At 53.1% G+C, this 12879-nt stretch overlaps 28 non-coding genes across 28 annotated transcripts in view; all 28 read left to right on the top strand.

Moving 5' to 3' along the window:
- Positions 1–4, top strand: part of LOC136733803 (U2 spliceosomal RNA) — a 191-nt gene extending 187 nt beyond the window's left edge. The window contains exon 1 of the small nuclear RNA XR_010810290.1: positions 1–4. This exon is cut by the window's left edge and continues 187 nt beyond it. This is a non-coding gene — a small nuclear RNA (U2 spliceosomal RNA).
- A 461-nt stretch (positions 5–465) lies between these two features.
- Positions 466–581, top strand: LOC136733827 (U5 spliceosomal RNA). The gene has a single exon (XR_010810312.1). It is a non-coding gene; the product is annotated as a U5 spliceosomal RNA (small nuclear RNA).
- A 176-nt stretch (positions 582–757) lies between these two features.
- Positions 758–948, top strand: LOC136733804 (U2 spliceosomal RNA). Its single transcript, XR_010810291.1, has one exon. It is a non-coding gene; the product is annotated as a U2 spliceosomal RNA (small nuclear RNA).
- A 463-nt stretch (positions 949–1411) lies between these two features.
- Positions 1412–1527, top strand: LOC136733828 (U5 spliceosomal RNA). The gene has a single exon (XR_010810313.1). It is a non-coding gene; the product is annotated as a U5 spliceosomal RNA (small nuclear RNA).
- A 176-nt stretch (positions 1528–1703) lies between these two features.
- On the top strand, positions 1704–1894 carry LOC136733805 (U2 spliceosomal RNA). Its single transcript, XR_010810292.1, has one exon. It is a non-coding gene; the product is annotated as a U2 spliceosomal RNA (small nuclear RNA).
- A 463-nt stretch (positions 1895–2357) lies between these two features.
- On the top strand, positions 2358–2473 carry LOC136733829 (U5 spliceosomal RNA). Its single transcript, XR_010810314.1, has one exon. It is a non-coding gene; the product is annotated as a U5 spliceosomal RNA (small nuclear RNA).
- A 176-nt stretch (positions 2474–2649) lies between these two features.
- On the top strand, positions 2650–2840 carry LOC136733806 (U2 spliceosomal RNA). The gene has a single exon (XR_010810293.1). It is a non-coding gene; the product is annotated as a U2 spliceosomal RNA (small nuclear RNA).
- Positions 2841–3302: 462 nt separating this feature from the next.
- On the top strand, positions 3303–3418 carry LOC136733830 (U5 spliceosomal RNA). The gene has a single exon (XR_010810315.1). It is a non-coding gene; the product is annotated as a U5 spliceosomal RNA (small nuclear RNA).
- A 176-nt stretch (positions 3419–3594) lies between these two features.
- On the top strand, positions 3595–3785 carry LOC136733807 (U2 spliceosomal RNA). Its single transcript, XR_010810294.1, has one exon. It is a non-coding gene; the product is annotated as a U2 spliceosomal RNA (small nuclear RNA).
- Positions 3786–4246: 461 nt separating this feature from the next.
- Positions 4247–4359, top strand: LOC136733841 (U5 spliceosomal RNA). The gene has a single exon (XR_010810325.1). It is a non-coding gene; the product is annotated as a U5 spliceosomal RNA (small nuclear RNA).
- Positions 4360–4530: 171 nt separating this feature from the next.
- Positions 4531–4721, top strand: LOC136733808 (U2 spliceosomal RNA). Its single transcript, XR_010810295.1, has one exon. It is a non-coding gene; the product is annotated as a U2 spliceosomal RNA (small nuclear RNA).
- A 466-nt stretch (positions 4722–5187) lies between these two features.
- LOC136733832 (U5 spliceosomal RNA) lies at positions 5188–5303 on the top strand. Its single transcript, XR_010810316.1, has one exon. It is a non-coding gene; the product is annotated as a U5 spliceosomal RNA (small nuclear RNA).
- A 176-nt stretch (positions 5304–5479) lies between these two features.
- Positions 5480–5670, top strand: LOC136733809 (U2 spliceosomal RNA). Its single transcript, XR_010810296.1, has one exon. It is a non-coding gene; the product is annotated as a U2 spliceosomal RNA (small nuclear RNA).
- Positions 5671–6133: 463 nt separating this feature from the next.
- Positions 6134–6249, top strand: LOC136733833 (U5 spliceosomal RNA). The gene has a single exon (XR_010810317.1). It is a non-coding gene; the product is annotated as a U5 spliceosomal RNA (small nuclear RNA).
- Positions 6250–6425: 176 nt separating this feature from the next.
- On the top strand, positions 6426–6616 carry LOC136733810 (U2 spliceosomal RNA). Its single transcript, XR_010810297.1, has one exon. It is a non-coding gene; the product is annotated as a U2 spliceosomal RNA (small nuclear RNA).
- A 462-nt stretch (positions 6617–7078) lies between these two features.
- Positions 7079–7194, top strand: LOC136733834 (U5 spliceosomal RNA). The gene has a single exon (XR_010810318.1). It is a non-coding gene; the product is annotated as a U5 spliceosomal RNA (small nuclear RNA).
- A 176-nt stretch (positions 7195–7370) lies between these two features.
- Positions 7371–7561, top strand: LOC136733811 (U2 spliceosomal RNA). The gene has a single exon (XR_010810298.1). It is a non-coding gene; the product is annotated as a U2 spliceosomal RNA (small nuclear RNA).
- A 461-nt stretch (positions 7562–8022) lies between these two features.
- On the top strand, positions 8023–8138 carry LOC136733835 (U5 spliceosomal RNA). Its single transcript, XR_010810319.1, has one exon. It is a non-coding gene; the product is annotated as a U5 spliceosomal RNA (small nuclear RNA).
- Positions 8139–8314: 176 nt separating this feature from the next.
- Positions 8315–8505, top strand: LOC136733812 (U2 spliceosomal RNA). The gene has a single exon (XR_010810299.1). It is a non-coding gene; the product is annotated as a U2 spliceosomal RNA (small nuclear RNA).
- A 463-nt stretch (positions 8506–8968) lies between these two features.
- LOC136733836 (U5 spliceosomal RNA) lies at positions 8969–9084 on the top strand. The gene has a single exon (XR_010810320.1). It is a non-coding gene; the product is annotated as a U5 spliceosomal RNA (small nuclear RNA).
- Positions 9085–9260: 176 nt separating this feature from the next.
- Positions 9261–9451, top strand: LOC136733815 (U2 spliceosomal RNA). The gene has a single exon (XR_010810301.1). It is a non-coding gene; the product is annotated as a U2 spliceosomal RNA (small nuclear RNA).
- A 463-nt stretch (positions 9452–9914) lies between these two features.
- On the top strand, positions 9915–10030 carry LOC136733837 (U5 spliceosomal RNA). The gene has a single exon (XR_010810321.1). It is a non-coding gene; the product is annotated as a U5 spliceosomal RNA (small nuclear RNA).
- Positions 10031–10206: 176 nt separating this feature from the next.
- On the top strand, positions 10207–10397 carry LOC136733816 (U2 spliceosomal RNA). Its single transcript, XR_010810302.1, has one exon. It is a non-coding gene; the product is annotated as a U2 spliceosomal RNA (small nuclear RNA).
- A 462-nt stretch (positions 10398–10859) lies between these two features.
- On the top strand, positions 10860–10975 carry LOC136733839 (U5 spliceosomal RNA). The gene has a single exon (XR_010810323.1). It is a non-coding gene; the product is annotated as a U5 spliceosomal RNA (small nuclear RNA).
- A 176-nt stretch (positions 10976–11151) lies between these two features.
- On the top strand, positions 11152–11342 carry LOC136733817 (U2 spliceosomal RNA). Its single transcript, XR_010810303.1, has one exon. It is a non-coding gene; the product is annotated as a U2 spliceosomal RNA (small nuclear RNA).
- Positions 11343–11803: 461 nt separating this feature from the next.
- Positions 11804–11919, top strand: LOC136733840 (U5 spliceosomal RNA). The gene has a single exon (XR_010810324.1). It is a non-coding gene; the product is annotated as a U5 spliceosomal RNA (small nuclear RNA).
- A 176-nt stretch (positions 11920–12095) lies between these two features.
- On the top strand, positions 12096–12286 carry LOC136733818 (U2 spliceosomal RNA). The gene has a single exon (XR_010810304.1). It is a non-coding gene; the product is annotated as a U2 spliceosomal RNA (small nuclear RNA).
- A 461-nt stretch (positions 12287–12747) lies between these two features.
- LOC136733819 (U5 spliceosomal RNA) lies at positions 12748–12863 on the top strand. Its single transcript, XR_010810305.1, has one exon. It is a non-coding gene; the product is annotated as a U5 spliceosomal RNA (small nuclear RNA).
- Positions 12864–12879: the final 16 nt, after the last annotated feature.

The raw sequence follows: 12879 nt of genomic DNA on the forward strand, positions 1-12879 counted from the left end.
CACCTCCTTATCATTCTTGGGTTGAAAGAAAGACAAAAAAGCCTGCCTGCCGTGATAGAATGTACGTGCTTTGTGATGTCATTGCAGCCTGCCGAGCGATGAGTTCTGTGATGTCATCACTGACCTGGCAGTAAAGGGAGAGGCAGAGAAAGGCACAGCACGGTGCTGAGCTCCCTCGCCGACTGGGCTAGGAAGACACAGGAAATGAACAATTGTAGTATTCATATTGTGAATCGATTTTGATCTGTATGTCCATGATTTTGAGCTCTCTCTTGTGTGCACATTGAACAGTGTGTGTGTGTGTGTGTGTGTGTCTCTCTCTCTCTCTCTCTCTCTCTCTCTCTCTCTCTCTCTCTCTCTCTCTCTCTCTCTCTCTCTCTCCCCTCTCCCCCCCCCTCCCTCCCGGCTGTCTGGAGCATGGCCTGCGGCCGCAGGGAGCACCCAGGAGCTGGTTGGAAGCATCTTGGACTCGGGTTTCCCTTCAATACGCATAACGCTTTCGCCTTTTACTAAAGCATTCCGTGGAGGGGGACATGGATGAGTTTGTACCATTTTTTGGGAGGCTCTGCCCTGTTGGGGCGGAGCTGTGATCCAGGTGAACAGCAGATCAGGCATATAAGGTGGAGGTGGTCAATGTCAAGCAAATAAGCTTGCTAGGGTACCCAGCAGCGGTAGCAGCCCTGCCGGTGGCGCCCCCTCCTGGGGTGCTACCTCCTGGCCTGTGCCGCTGGCGTTCTGGGGGGAGCCCATTGCAGGTATCGCTTCTCGGCCTTTTGGCTAAGATCAAGTGTAGTATCTGTTCTTATCAGTTTAATATCTGATACGTCCCCCATGTGGGGACAACATATTAAACGGATTTTTGCAACGGGGAGTCGGAGAGGGAGCTTGCTCCACCCGCTTTACGCATCGGCCCGGTATTGCAGTGTTTCCGGGAAAGGTGCACGCACCTCCTTATCATTCTTGGGTTGAAAGAAAGACAAAAAAGCCTGCCTGCCGTGATAGAATGTACGTGCTTTGTGATGTCATTGCAGCCTGCCGAGCGATGAGTTCTGTGATGTCATCACTGACCTGGCAGTAAAGGGAGAGGCAGAGAAAGGCACAGCACGGTGCTGAGCTCCCTCGCCGACTGGGCTAGGAAGACACAGGAAATGAACAATTGTAGTATTCATATTGTGAATCGATTTTGATCTGTATGTCCATGATTTTGAGCTCTCTCTTGTGTGCACATTGAACAGTGTGTGTGTGTGTGTGTGTGTGTCTCTCTCTCTCTCTCTCTCTCTCTCTCTCTCTCTCTCTCTCTCTCTCTCTCTCTCTCTCTCTCTCTCCCCCCTCTCCCCCCCCCTCCCTCCCGGCTGTCTGGAGCATGGCCTGCGGCCGCAGGGAGCACCCAGGAGCTGGTTGGAAGCATCTTGGACTCGGGTTTCCCTTCAATACGCATAACGCTTTCGCCTTTTACTAAAGCATTCCGTGGAGGGGGACATGGATGAGTTTGTACCATTTTTTGGGAGGCTCTGCCCTGTTGGGGCGGAGCTGTGATCCAGGTGAACAGCAGATCAGGCATATAAGGTGGAGGTGGTCAATGTCAAGCAAATAAGCTTGCTAGGGTACCCAGCAGCGGTAGCAGCCCTGCCGGTGGCGCCCCCTCCTGGGGTGCTACCTCCTGGCCTGTGCCGCTGGCGTTCTGGGGGGAGCCCATTGCAGGTATCGCTTCTCGGCCTTTTGGCTAAGATCAAGTGTAGTATCTGTTCTTATCAGTTTAATATCTGATACGTCCCCCATGTGGGGACAACATATTAAACGGATTTTTGCAACGGGGAGTCGGAGAGGGAGCTTGCTCCACCCGCTTTACGCATCGGCCCGGTATTGCAGTGTTTCCGGGAAAGGTGCACGCACCTCCTTATCATTCTTGGGTTGAAAGAAAGACAAAAAAGCCTGCCTGCCGTGATAGAATGTACGTGCTTTGTGATGTCATTGCAGCCTGCCGAGCGATGAGTTCTGTGATGTCATCACTGACCTGGCAGTAAAGGGAGAGGCAGAGAAAGGCACAGCACGGTGCTGAGCTCCCTCGCCGACTGGGCTAGGAAGACACAGGAAATGAACAATTGTAGTATTCATATTGTGAATCGATTTTGATCTGTATGTCCATGATTTTGAGCTCTCTCTTGTGTGCACATTGAACAGTGTGTGTGTGTGTGTGTGTGTGTCTCTCTCTCTCTCTCTCTCTCTCTCTCTCTCTCTCTCTCTCTCTCTCTCTCTCTCTCTCTCTCTCTCCCCCCTCTCCCCCCCCCTCCCTCCCGGCTGTCTGGAGCATGGCCTGCGGCCGCAGGGAGCACCCAGGAGCTGGTTGGAAGCATCTTGGACTCGGGTTTCCCTTCAATACGCATAACGCTTTCGCCTTTTACTAAAGCATTCCGTGGAGGGGGACATGGATGAGTTTGTACCATTTTTTGGGAGGCTCTGCCCTGTTGGGGCGGAGCTGTGATCCAGGTGAACAGCAGATCAGGCATATAAGGTGGAGGTGGTCAATGTCAAGCAAATAAGCTTGCTAGGGTACCCAGCAGCGGTAGCAGCCCTGCCGGTGGCGCCCCCTCCTGGGGTGCTACCTCCTGGCCTGTGCCGCTGGCGTTCTGGGGGGAGCCCATTGCAGGTATCGCTTCTCGGCCTTTTGGCTAAGATCAAGTGTAGTATCTGTTCTTATCAGTTTAATATCTGATACGTCCCCCATGTGGGGACAACATATTAAACGGATTTTTGCAACGGGGAGTCGGAGAGGGAGCTTGCTCCACCCGCTTTACGCATCGGCCCGGTATTGCAGTGTTTCCGGGAAAGGTGCACGCACCTCCTTATCATTCTTGGGTTGAAAGAAAGACAAAAAAGCCTGCCTGCCGTGATAGAATGTACGTGCTTTGTGATGTCATTGCAGCCTGCCGAGCGATGAGTTCTGTGATGTCATCACTGACCTGGCAGTAAAGGGAGAGGCAGAGAAAGGCACAGCACGGTGCTGAGCTCCCTCGCCGACTGGGCTAGGAAGACACAGGAAATGAACAATTGTAGTATTCATATTGTGAATCGATTTTGATCTGTATGTCCATGATTTTGAGCTCTCTCTTGTGTGCACATTGAACAGTGTGTGTGTGTGTGTGTGTGTGTCTCTCTCTCTCTCTCTCTCTCTCTCTCTCTCTCTCTCTCTCTCTCTCTCTCTCTCTCTCTCTCTCCCCCCCTCTCCCCCCCCCTCCCTCCCGGCTGTCTGGAGCATGGCCTGCGGCCGCAGGGAGCACCCAGGAGCTGGTTGGAAGCATCTTGGACTCGGGTTTCCCTTCAATACGCATAACGCTTTCGCCTTTTACTAAAGCATTCCGTGGAGGGGGACATGGATGAGTTTGTACCATTTTTTGGGAGGCTCTGCCCTGTTGGGGCGGAGCTGTGATCCAGGTGAACAGCAGATCAGGCATATAAGGTGGAGGTGGTCAATGTCAAGCAAATAAGCTTGCTAGGGTACCCAGCAGCGGTAGCAGCCCTGCCGGTGGCGCCCCCTCCTGGGGTGCTACCTCCTGGCCTGTGCCGCTGGCGTTCTGGGGGGAGCCCATTGCAGGTATCGCTTCTCGGCCTTTTGGCTAAGATCAAGTGTAGTATCTGTTCTTATCAGTTTAATATCTGATACGTCCCCCATGTGGGGACAACATATTAAACGGATTTTTGCAACGGGGAGTCGGAGAGGGAGCTTGCTCCACCCGCTTTACGCATCGGCCCGGTATTGCAGTGTTTCCGGGAAAGGTGCACGCACCTCCTTATCATTCTTGGGTTGAAAGAAAGACAAAAAAGCCTGCCTGCCGTGATAGAATGTACGTGCTTTGTGATGTCATTGCAGCCTGCCGAGCGATGAGTTCTGTGATGTCATCACTGACCTGGCAGTAAAGGGAGAGGCAGAGAAAGGCACAGCACGGTGCTGAGCTCCCTCGCCGACTGGGCTAGGAAGACACAGGAAATGAACAATTGTAGTATTCATATTGTGAATCGATTTTGATCTGTATGTCCATGATTTTGAGCTCTCTCTTGTGTGCACATTGAACAGTGTGTGTGTGTGTGTGTGTGTCTCTCTCTCTCTCTCTCTCTCTCTCTCTCTCTCTCTCTCTCTCTCTCTCTCTCTCTCTCTCTCTCTCCCCCCTCTCCCCCCCCCTCCCTCCCGGCTGTCTGGAGCATGGCCTGCGGCCGCAGGGAGCACCCAGGAGCTGGTTGGAAGCATCTTGGACTCGGGTTTCCCTTCACGCATAACGCTTTCGCCTTTTACTAAAGCATTCCGTGGAGGGGGACATGGATGAGTTTGTACCATTTTTTGGGAGGCTCTGCCCTGTTGGGGCGGAGCTGTGATCCAGGTGAACAGCAGATCAGGCATATAAGGGTGGTCAATGTCAAGCAAATAAGCTTGCTAGGGTACCCAGCAGCGGTAGCAGCCCTGCCGGTGGCGCCCCCTCCTGGGGTGCTACCTCCTGGCCTGTGCCGCTGGCGTTCTGGGGGGAGCCCATTGCAGGTATCGCTTCTCGGCCTTTTGGCTAAGATCAAGTGTAGTATCTGTTCTTATCAGTTTAATATCTGATACGTCCCCCATGTGGGGACAACATATTAAACGGATTTTTGCAACGGGGAGTCGGAGAGGGAGCTTGCTCCACCCGCTTTACGCATCGGCCCGGTATTGCAGTGTTTCCGGGAAAGGTGCACGCACCTCCTTATCATTCTTGGGTTGAAAGAAAGACAAAAAAGCCTGCCTGCCGTGATAGAATGTACGTGCTTTGTGATGTCATTGCAGCCTGCCGAGCGATGAGTTCTGTGATGTCATCACTGACCTGGCAGTAAAGGGAGAGGCAGAGAAAGGCACAGCACGGTGCTGAGCTCCCTCGCCGACTGGGCTAGGAAGACACAGGAAATGAACAATTGTAGTATTCATATTGTGAATCGATTTTGATCTGTATGTCCATGATTTTGAGCTCTCTCTTGTGTGCACATTGAACAGTGTGTGTGTGTGTGTGTGTGTGTGTCTCTCTCTCTCTCTCTCTCTCTCTCTCTCTCTCTCTCTCTCTCTCTCTCTCTCTCTCTCTCTCTCTCCCCCCCTCTCCCCCCCCCTCCCTCCCGGCTGTCTGGAGCATGGCCTGCGGCCGCAGGGAGCACCCAGGAGCTGGTTGGAAGCATCTTGGACTCGGGTTTCCCTTCAATACGCATAACGCTTTCGCCTTTTACTAAAGCATTCCGTGGAGGGGGACATGGATGAGTTTGTACCATTTTTTGGGAGGCTCTGCCCTGTTGGGGCGGAGCTGTGATCCAGGTGAACAGCAGATCAGGCATATAAGGTGGAGGTGGTCAATGTCAAGCAAATAAGCTTGCTAGGGTACCCAGCAGCGGTAGCAGCCCTGCCGGTGGCGCCCCCTCCTGGGGTGCTACCTCCTGGCCTGTGCCGCTGGCGTTCTGGGGGGAGCCCATTGCAGGTATCGCTTCTCGGCCTTTTGGCTAAGATCAAGTGTAGTATCTGTTCTTATCAGTTTAATATCTGATACGTCCCCCATGTGGGGACAACATATTAAACGGATTTTTGCAACGGGGAGTCGGAGAGGGAGCTTGCTCCACCCGCTTTACGCATCGGCCCGGTATTGCAGTGTTTCCGGGAAAGGTGCACGCACCTCCTTATCATTCTTGGGTTGAAAGAAAGACAAAAAAGCCTGCCTGCCGTGATAGAATGTACGTGCTTTGTGATGTCATTGCAGCCTGCCGAGCGATGAGTTCTGTGATGTCATCACTGACCTGGCAGTAAAGGGAGAGGCAGAGAAAGGCACAGCACGGTGCTGAGCTCCCTCGCCGACTGGGCTAGGAAGACACAGGAAATGAACAATTGTAGTATTCATATTGTGAATCGATTTTGATCTGTATGTCCATGATTTTGAGCTCTCTCTTGTGTGCACATTGAACAGTGTGTGTGTGTGTGTGTGTGTGTCTCTCTCTCTCTCTCTCTCTCTCTCTCTCTCTCTCTCTCTCTCTCTCTCTCTCTCTCTCTCTCTCTCCCCCCTCTCCCCCCCCCTCCCTCCCGGCTGTCTGGAGCATGGCCTGCGGCCGCAGGGAGCACCCAGGAGCTGGTTGGAAGCATCTTGGACTCGGGTTTCCCTTCAATACGCATAACGCTTTCGCCTTTTACTAAAGCATTCCGTGGAGGGGGACATGGATGAGTTTGTACCATTTTTTGGGAGGCTCTGCCCTGTTGGGGCGGAGCTGTGATCCAGGTGAACAGCAGATCAGGCATATAAGGTGGAGGTGGTCAATGTCAAGCAAATAAGCTTGCTAGGGTACCCAGCAGCGGTAGCAGCCCTGCCGGTGGCGCCCCCTCCTGGGGTGCTACCTCCTGGCCTGTGCCGCTGGCGTTCTGGGGGGAGCCCATTGCAGGTATCGCTTCTCGGCCTTTTGGCTAAGATCAAGTGTAGTATCTGTTCTTATCAGTTTAATATCTGATACGTCCCCCATGTGGGGACAACATATTAAACGGATTTTTGCAACGGGGAGTCGGAGAGGGAGCTTGCTCCACCCGCTTTACGCATCGGCCCGGTATTGCAGTGTTTCCGGGAAAGGTGCACGCACCTCCTTATCATTCTTGGGTTGAAAGAAAGACAAAAAAGCCTGCCTGCCGTGATAGAATGTACGTGCTTTGTGATGTCATTGCAGCCTGCCGAGCGATGAGTTCTGTGATGTCATCACTGACCTGGCAGTAAAGGGAGAGGCAGAGAAAGGCACAGCACGGTGCTGAGCTCCCTCGCCGACTGGGCTAGGAAGACACAGGAAATGAACAATTGTAGTATTCATATTGTGAATCGATTTTGATCTGTATGTCCATGATTTTGAGCTCTCTCTTGTGTGCACATTGAACAGTGTGTGTGTGTGTGTGTGTGTGTCTCTCTCTCTCTCTCTCTCTCTCTCTCTCTCTCTCTCTCTCTCTCTCTCTCTCTCTCTCTCTCTCCCCCCCTCTCCCCCCCCCTCCCTCCCGGCTGTCTGGAGCATGGCCTGCGGCCGCAGGGAGCACCCAGGAGCTGGTTGGAAGCATCTTGGACTCGGGTTTCCCTTCAATACGCATAACGCTTTCGCCTTTTACTAAAGCATTCCGTGGAGGGGGACATGGATGAGTTTGTACCATTTTTTGGGAGGCTCTGCCCTGTTGGGGCGGAGCTGTGATCCAGGTGAACAGCAGATCAGGCATATAAGGTGGAGGTGGTCAATGTCAAGCAAATAAGCTTGCTAGGGTACCCAGCAGCGGTAGCAGCCCTGCCGGTGGCGCCCCCTCCTGGGGTGCTACCTCCTGGCCTGTGCCGCTGGCGTTCTGGGGGGAGCCCATTGCAGGTATCGCTTCTCGGCCTTTTGGCTAAGATCAAGTGTAGTATCTGTTCTTATCAGTTTAATATCTGATACGTCCCCCATGTGGGGACAACATATTAAACGGATTTTTGCAACGGGGAGTCGGAGAGGGAGCTTGCTCCACCCGCTTTACGCATCGGCCCGGTATTGCAGTGTTTCCGGGAAAGGTGCACGCACCTCCTTATCATTCTTGGGTTGAAAGAAAGACAAAAAAGCCTGCCTGCCGTGATAGAATGTACGTGCTTTGTGATGTCATTGCAGCCTGCCGAGCGATGAGTTCTGTGATGTCATCACTGACCTGGCAGTAAAGGGAGAGGCAGAGAAAGGCACAGCACGGTGCTGAGCTCCCTCGCCGACTGGGCTAGGAAGACACAGGAAATGAACAATTGTAGTATTCATATTGTGAATCGATTTTGATCTGTATGTCCATGATTTTGAGCTCTCTCTTGTGTGCACATTGAACAGTGTGTGTGTGTGTGTGTGTGTCTCTCTCTCTCTCTCTCTCTCTCTCTCTCTCTCTCTCTCTCTCTCTCTCTCTCTCTCTCTCTCTCTCCCCCCTCTCCCCCCCCCTCCCTCCCGGCTGTCTGGAGCATGGCCTGCGGCCGCAGGGAGCACCCAGGAGCTGGTTGGAAGCATCTTGGACTCGGGTTTCCCTTCAATACGCATAACGCTTTCGCCTTTTACTAAAGCATTCCGTGGAGGGGGACATGGATGAGTTTGTACCATTTTTTGGGAGGCTCTGCCCTGTTGGGGCGGAGCTGTGATCCAGGTGAACAGCAGATCAGGCATATAAGGTGGAGGTGGTCAATGTCAAGCAAATAAGCTTGCTAGGGTACCCAGCAGCGGTAGCAGCCCTGCCGGTGGCGCCCCCTCCTGGGGTGCTACCTCCTGGCCTGTGCCGCTGGCGTTCTGGGGGGAGCCCATTGCAGGTATCGCTTCTCGGCCTTTTGGCTAAGATCAAGTGTAGTATCTGTTCTTATCAGTTTAATATCTGATACGTCCCCCATGTGGGGACAACATATTAAACGGATTTTTGCAACGGGGAGTCGGAGAGGGAGCTTGCTCCACCCGCTTTACGCATCGGCCCGGTATTGCAGTGTTTCCGGGAAAGGTGCACGCACCTCCTTATCATTCTTGGGTTGAAAGAAAGACAAAAAAGCCTGCCTGCCGTGATAGAATGTACGTGCTTTGTGATGTCATTGCAGCCTGCCGAGCGATGAGTTCTGTGATGTCATCACTGACCTGGCAGTAAAGGGAGAGGCAGAGAAAGGCACAGCACGGTGCTGAGCTCCCTCGCCGACTGGGCTAGGAAGACACAGGAAATGAACAATTGTAGTATTCATATTGTGAATCGATTTTGATCTGTATGTCCATGATTTTGAGCTCTCTCTTGTGTGCACATTGAACAGTGTGTGTGTGTGTGTGTGTGTGTCTCTCTCTCTCTCTCTCTCTCTCTCTCTCTCTCTCTCTCTCTCTCTCTCTCTCTCTCTCTCTCTCTCCCCCCTCTCCCCCCCCCTCCCTCCCGGCTGTCTGGAGCATGGCCTGCGGCCGCAGGGAGCACCCAGGAGCTGGTTGGAAGCATCTTGGACTCGGGTTTCCCTTCAATACGCATAACGCTTTCGCCTTTTACTAAAGCATTCCGTGGAGGGGGACATGGATGAGTTTGTACCATTTTTTGGGAGGCTCTGCCCTGTTGGGGCGGAGCTGTGATCCAGGTGAACAGCAGATCAGGCATATAAGGTGGAGGTGGTCAATGTCAAGCAAATAAGCTTGCTAGGGTACCCAGCAGCGGTAGCAGCCCTGCCGGTGGCGCCCCCTCCTGGGGTGCTACCTCCTGGCCTGTGCCGCTGGCGTTCTGGGGGGAGCCCATTGCAGGTATCGCTTCTCGGCCTTTTGGCTAAGATCAAGTGTAGTATCTGTTCTTATCAGTTTAATATCTGATACGTCCCCCATGTGGGGACAACATATTAAACGGATTTTTGCAACGGGGAGTCGGAGAGGGAGCTTGCTCCACCCGCTTTACGCATCGGCCCGGTATTGCAGTGTTTCCGGGAAAGGTGCACGCACCTCCTTATCATTCTTGGGTTGAAAGAAAGACAAAAAAGCCTGCCTGCCGTGATAGAATGTACGTGCTTTGTGATGTCATTGCAGCCTGCCGAGCGATGAGTTCTGTGATGTCATCACTGACCTGGCAGTAAAGGGAGAGGCAGAGAAAGGCACAGCACGGTGCTGAGCTCCCTCGCCGACTGGGCTAGGAAGACACAGGAAATGAACAATTGTAGTATTCATATTGTGAATCGATTTTGATCTGTATGTCCATGATTTTGAGCTCTCTCTTGTGTGCACATTGAACAGTGTGTGTGTGTGTGTGTGTGTGTCTCTCTCTCTCTCTCTCTCTCTCTCTCTCTCTCTCTCTCTCTCTCTCTCTCTCTCTCTCTCTCTCTCCCCCCTCTCCCCCCCCCTCCCTCCCGGCTGTCTGGAGCATGGCCTGCGGCCGCAGGGAGCACCCAGGAGCTGGTTGGAAGCATCTTGGACTCGGGTTTCCCTTCAATACGCATAACGCTTTCGCCTTTTACTAAAGCATTCCGTGGAGGGGGACATGGATGAGTTTGTACCATTTTTTGGGAGGCTCTGCCCTGTTGGGGCGGAGCTGTGATCCAGGTGAACAGCAGATCAGGCATATAAGGTGGAGGTGGTCAATGTCAAGCAAATAAGCTTGCTAGGGTACCCAGCAGCGGTAGCAGCCCTGCCGGTGGCGCCCCCTCCTGGGGTGCTACCTCCTGGCCTGTGCCGCTGGCGTTCTGGGGGGAGCCCATTGCAGGTATCGCTTCTCGGCCTTTTGGCTAAGATCAAGTGTAGTATCTGTTCTTATCAGTTTAATATCTGATACGTCCCCCATGTGGGGACAACATATTAAACGGATTTTTGCAACGGGGAGTCGGAGAGGGAGCTTGCTCCACCCGCTTTACGCATCGGCCCGGTATTGCAGTGTTTCCGGGAAAGGTGCACGCACCTCCTTATCATTCTTGGGTTGAAAGAAAGACAAAAAAGCCTGCCTGCCGTGATAGAATGTACGTGCTTTGTGATGTCATTGCAGCCTGCCGAGCGATGAGTTCTGTGATGTCATCACTGACCTGGCAGTAAAGGGAGAGGCAGAGAAAGGCACAGCACGGTGCTGAGCTCCCTCGCCGACTGGGCTAGGAAGACACAGGAAATGAACAATTGTAGTATTCATATTGTGAATCGATTTTGATCTGTATGTCCATGATTTTGAGCTCTCTCTTGTGTGCACATTGAACAGTGTGTGTGTGTGTGTGTGTGTGTCTCTCTCTCTCTCTCTCTCTCTCTCTCTCTCTCTCTCTCTCTCTCTCTCTCTCTCTCTCTCTCTCCCCCCCTCTCCCCCCCCCTCCCTCCCGGCTGTCTGGAGCATGGCCTGCGGCCGCAGGGAGCACCCAGGAGCTGGTTGGAAGCATCTTGGACTCGGGTTTCCCTTCAATACGCATAACGCTTTCGCCTTTTACTAAAGCATTCCGTGGAGGGGGACATGGATGAGTTTGTACCATTTTTTGGGAGGCTCTGCCCTGTTGGGGCGGAGCTGTGATCCAGGTGAACAGCAGATCAGGCATATAAGGTGGAGGTGGTCAATGTCAAGCAAATAAGCTTGCTAGGGTACCCAGCAGCGGTAGCAGCCCTGCCGGTGGCGCCCCCTCCTGGGGTGCTACCTCCTGGCCTGTGCCGCTGGCGTTCTGGGGGGAGCCCATTGCAGGTATCGCTTCTCGGCCTTTTGGCTAAGATCAAGTGTAGTATCTGTTCTTATCAGTTTAATATCTGATACGTCCCCCATGTGGGGACAACATATTAAACGGATTTTTGCAACGGGGAGTCGGAGAGGGAGCTTGCTCCACCCGCTTTACGCATCGGCCCGGTATTGCAGTGTTTCCGGGAAAGGTGCACGCACCTCCTTATCATTCTTGGGTTGAAAGAAAGACAAAAAAGCCTGCCTGCCGTGATAGAATGTACGTGCTTTGTGATGTCATTGCAGCCTGCCGAGCGATGAGTTCTGTGATGTCATCACTGACCTGGCAGTAAAGGGAGAGGCAGAGAAAGGCACAGCACGGTGCTGAGCTCCCTCGCCGACTGGGCTAGGAAGACACAGGAAATGAACAATTGTAGTATTCATATTGTGAATCGATTTTGATCTGTATGTCCATGATTTTGAGCTCTCTCTTGTGTGCACATTGAACAGTGTGTGTGTGTGTGTGTGTGTGTCTCTCTCTCTCTCTCTCTCTCTCTCTCTCTCTCTCTCTCTCTCTCTCTCTCTCTCTCTCTCTCTCCCCCCTCTCCCCCCCCCTCCCTCCCGGCTGTCTGGAGCATGGCCTGCGGCCGCAGGGAGCACCCAGGAGCTGGTTGGAAGCATCTTGGACTCGGGTTTCCCTTCAATACGCATAACGCTTTCGCCTTTTACTAAAGCATTCCGTGGAGGGGGACATGGATGAGTTTGTACCATTTTTTGGGAGGCTCTGCCCTGTTGGGGCGGAGCTGTGATCCAGGTGAACAGCAGATCAGGCATATAAGGTGGAGGTGGTCAATGTCAAGCAAATAAGCTTGCTAGGGTACCCAGCAGCGGTAGCAGCCCTGCCGGTGGCGCCCCCTCCTGGGGTGCTACCTCCTGGCCTGTGCCGCTGGCGTTCTGGGGGGAGCCCATTGCAGGTATCGCTTCTCGGCCTTTTGGCTAAGATCAAGTGTAGTATCTGTTCTTATCAGTTTAATATCTGATACGTCCCCCATGTGGGGACAACATATTAAACGGATTTTTGCAACGGGGAGTCGGAGAGGGAGCTTGCTCCACCCGCTTTACGCATCGGCCCGGTATTGCAGTGTTTCCGGGAAAGGTGCACGCACCTCCTTATCATTCTTGGGTTGAAAGAAAGACAAAAAAGCCTGCCTGCCGTGATAGAATGTACGTGCTTTGTGATGTCATTGCAGCCTGCCGAGCGATGAGTTCTGTGATGTCATCACTGACCTGGCAGTAAAGGGAGAGGCAGAGAAAGGCACAGCACGGTGCTGAGCTCCCTCGCCGACTGGGCTAGGAAGACACAGGAAATGAACAATTGTAGTATTCATATTGTGAATCGATTTTGATCTGTATGTCCATGATTTTGAGCTCTCTCTTGTGTGCACATTGAACAGTGTGTGTGTGTGTGTGTGTGTGTCTCTCTCTCTCTCTCTCTCTCTCTCTCTCTCTCTCTCTCTCTCTCTCTCTCTCTCTCTCTCTCTCCCCCCCTCTCCCCCCCCTCCCTCCCGGCTGTCTGGAGCATGGCCTGCGGCCGCAGGGAGCACCCAGGAGCTGGTTGGAAGCATCTTGGACTCGGGTTTCCCTTCAATACGCATAACGCTTTCGCCTTTTACTAAAGCATTCCGTGGAGGGGGACATGGATGAGTTTGTACCATTTTTTGGGAGGCTCTGCCCTGTTGGGGCGGAGCTGTGATCCAGGT

This window comes from Amia ocellicauda, unplaced genomic scaffold (genome assembly GCF_036373705.1).
Source record: "Amia ocellicauda isolate fAmiCal2 unplaced genomic scaffold, fAmiCal2.hap1 HAP1_SCAFFOLD_371, whole genome shotgun sequence".
NCBI classification, from domain to species: Eukaryota; Metazoa; Chordata; class Actinopteri; order Amiiformes; family Amiidae; genus Amia; species Amia ocellicauda.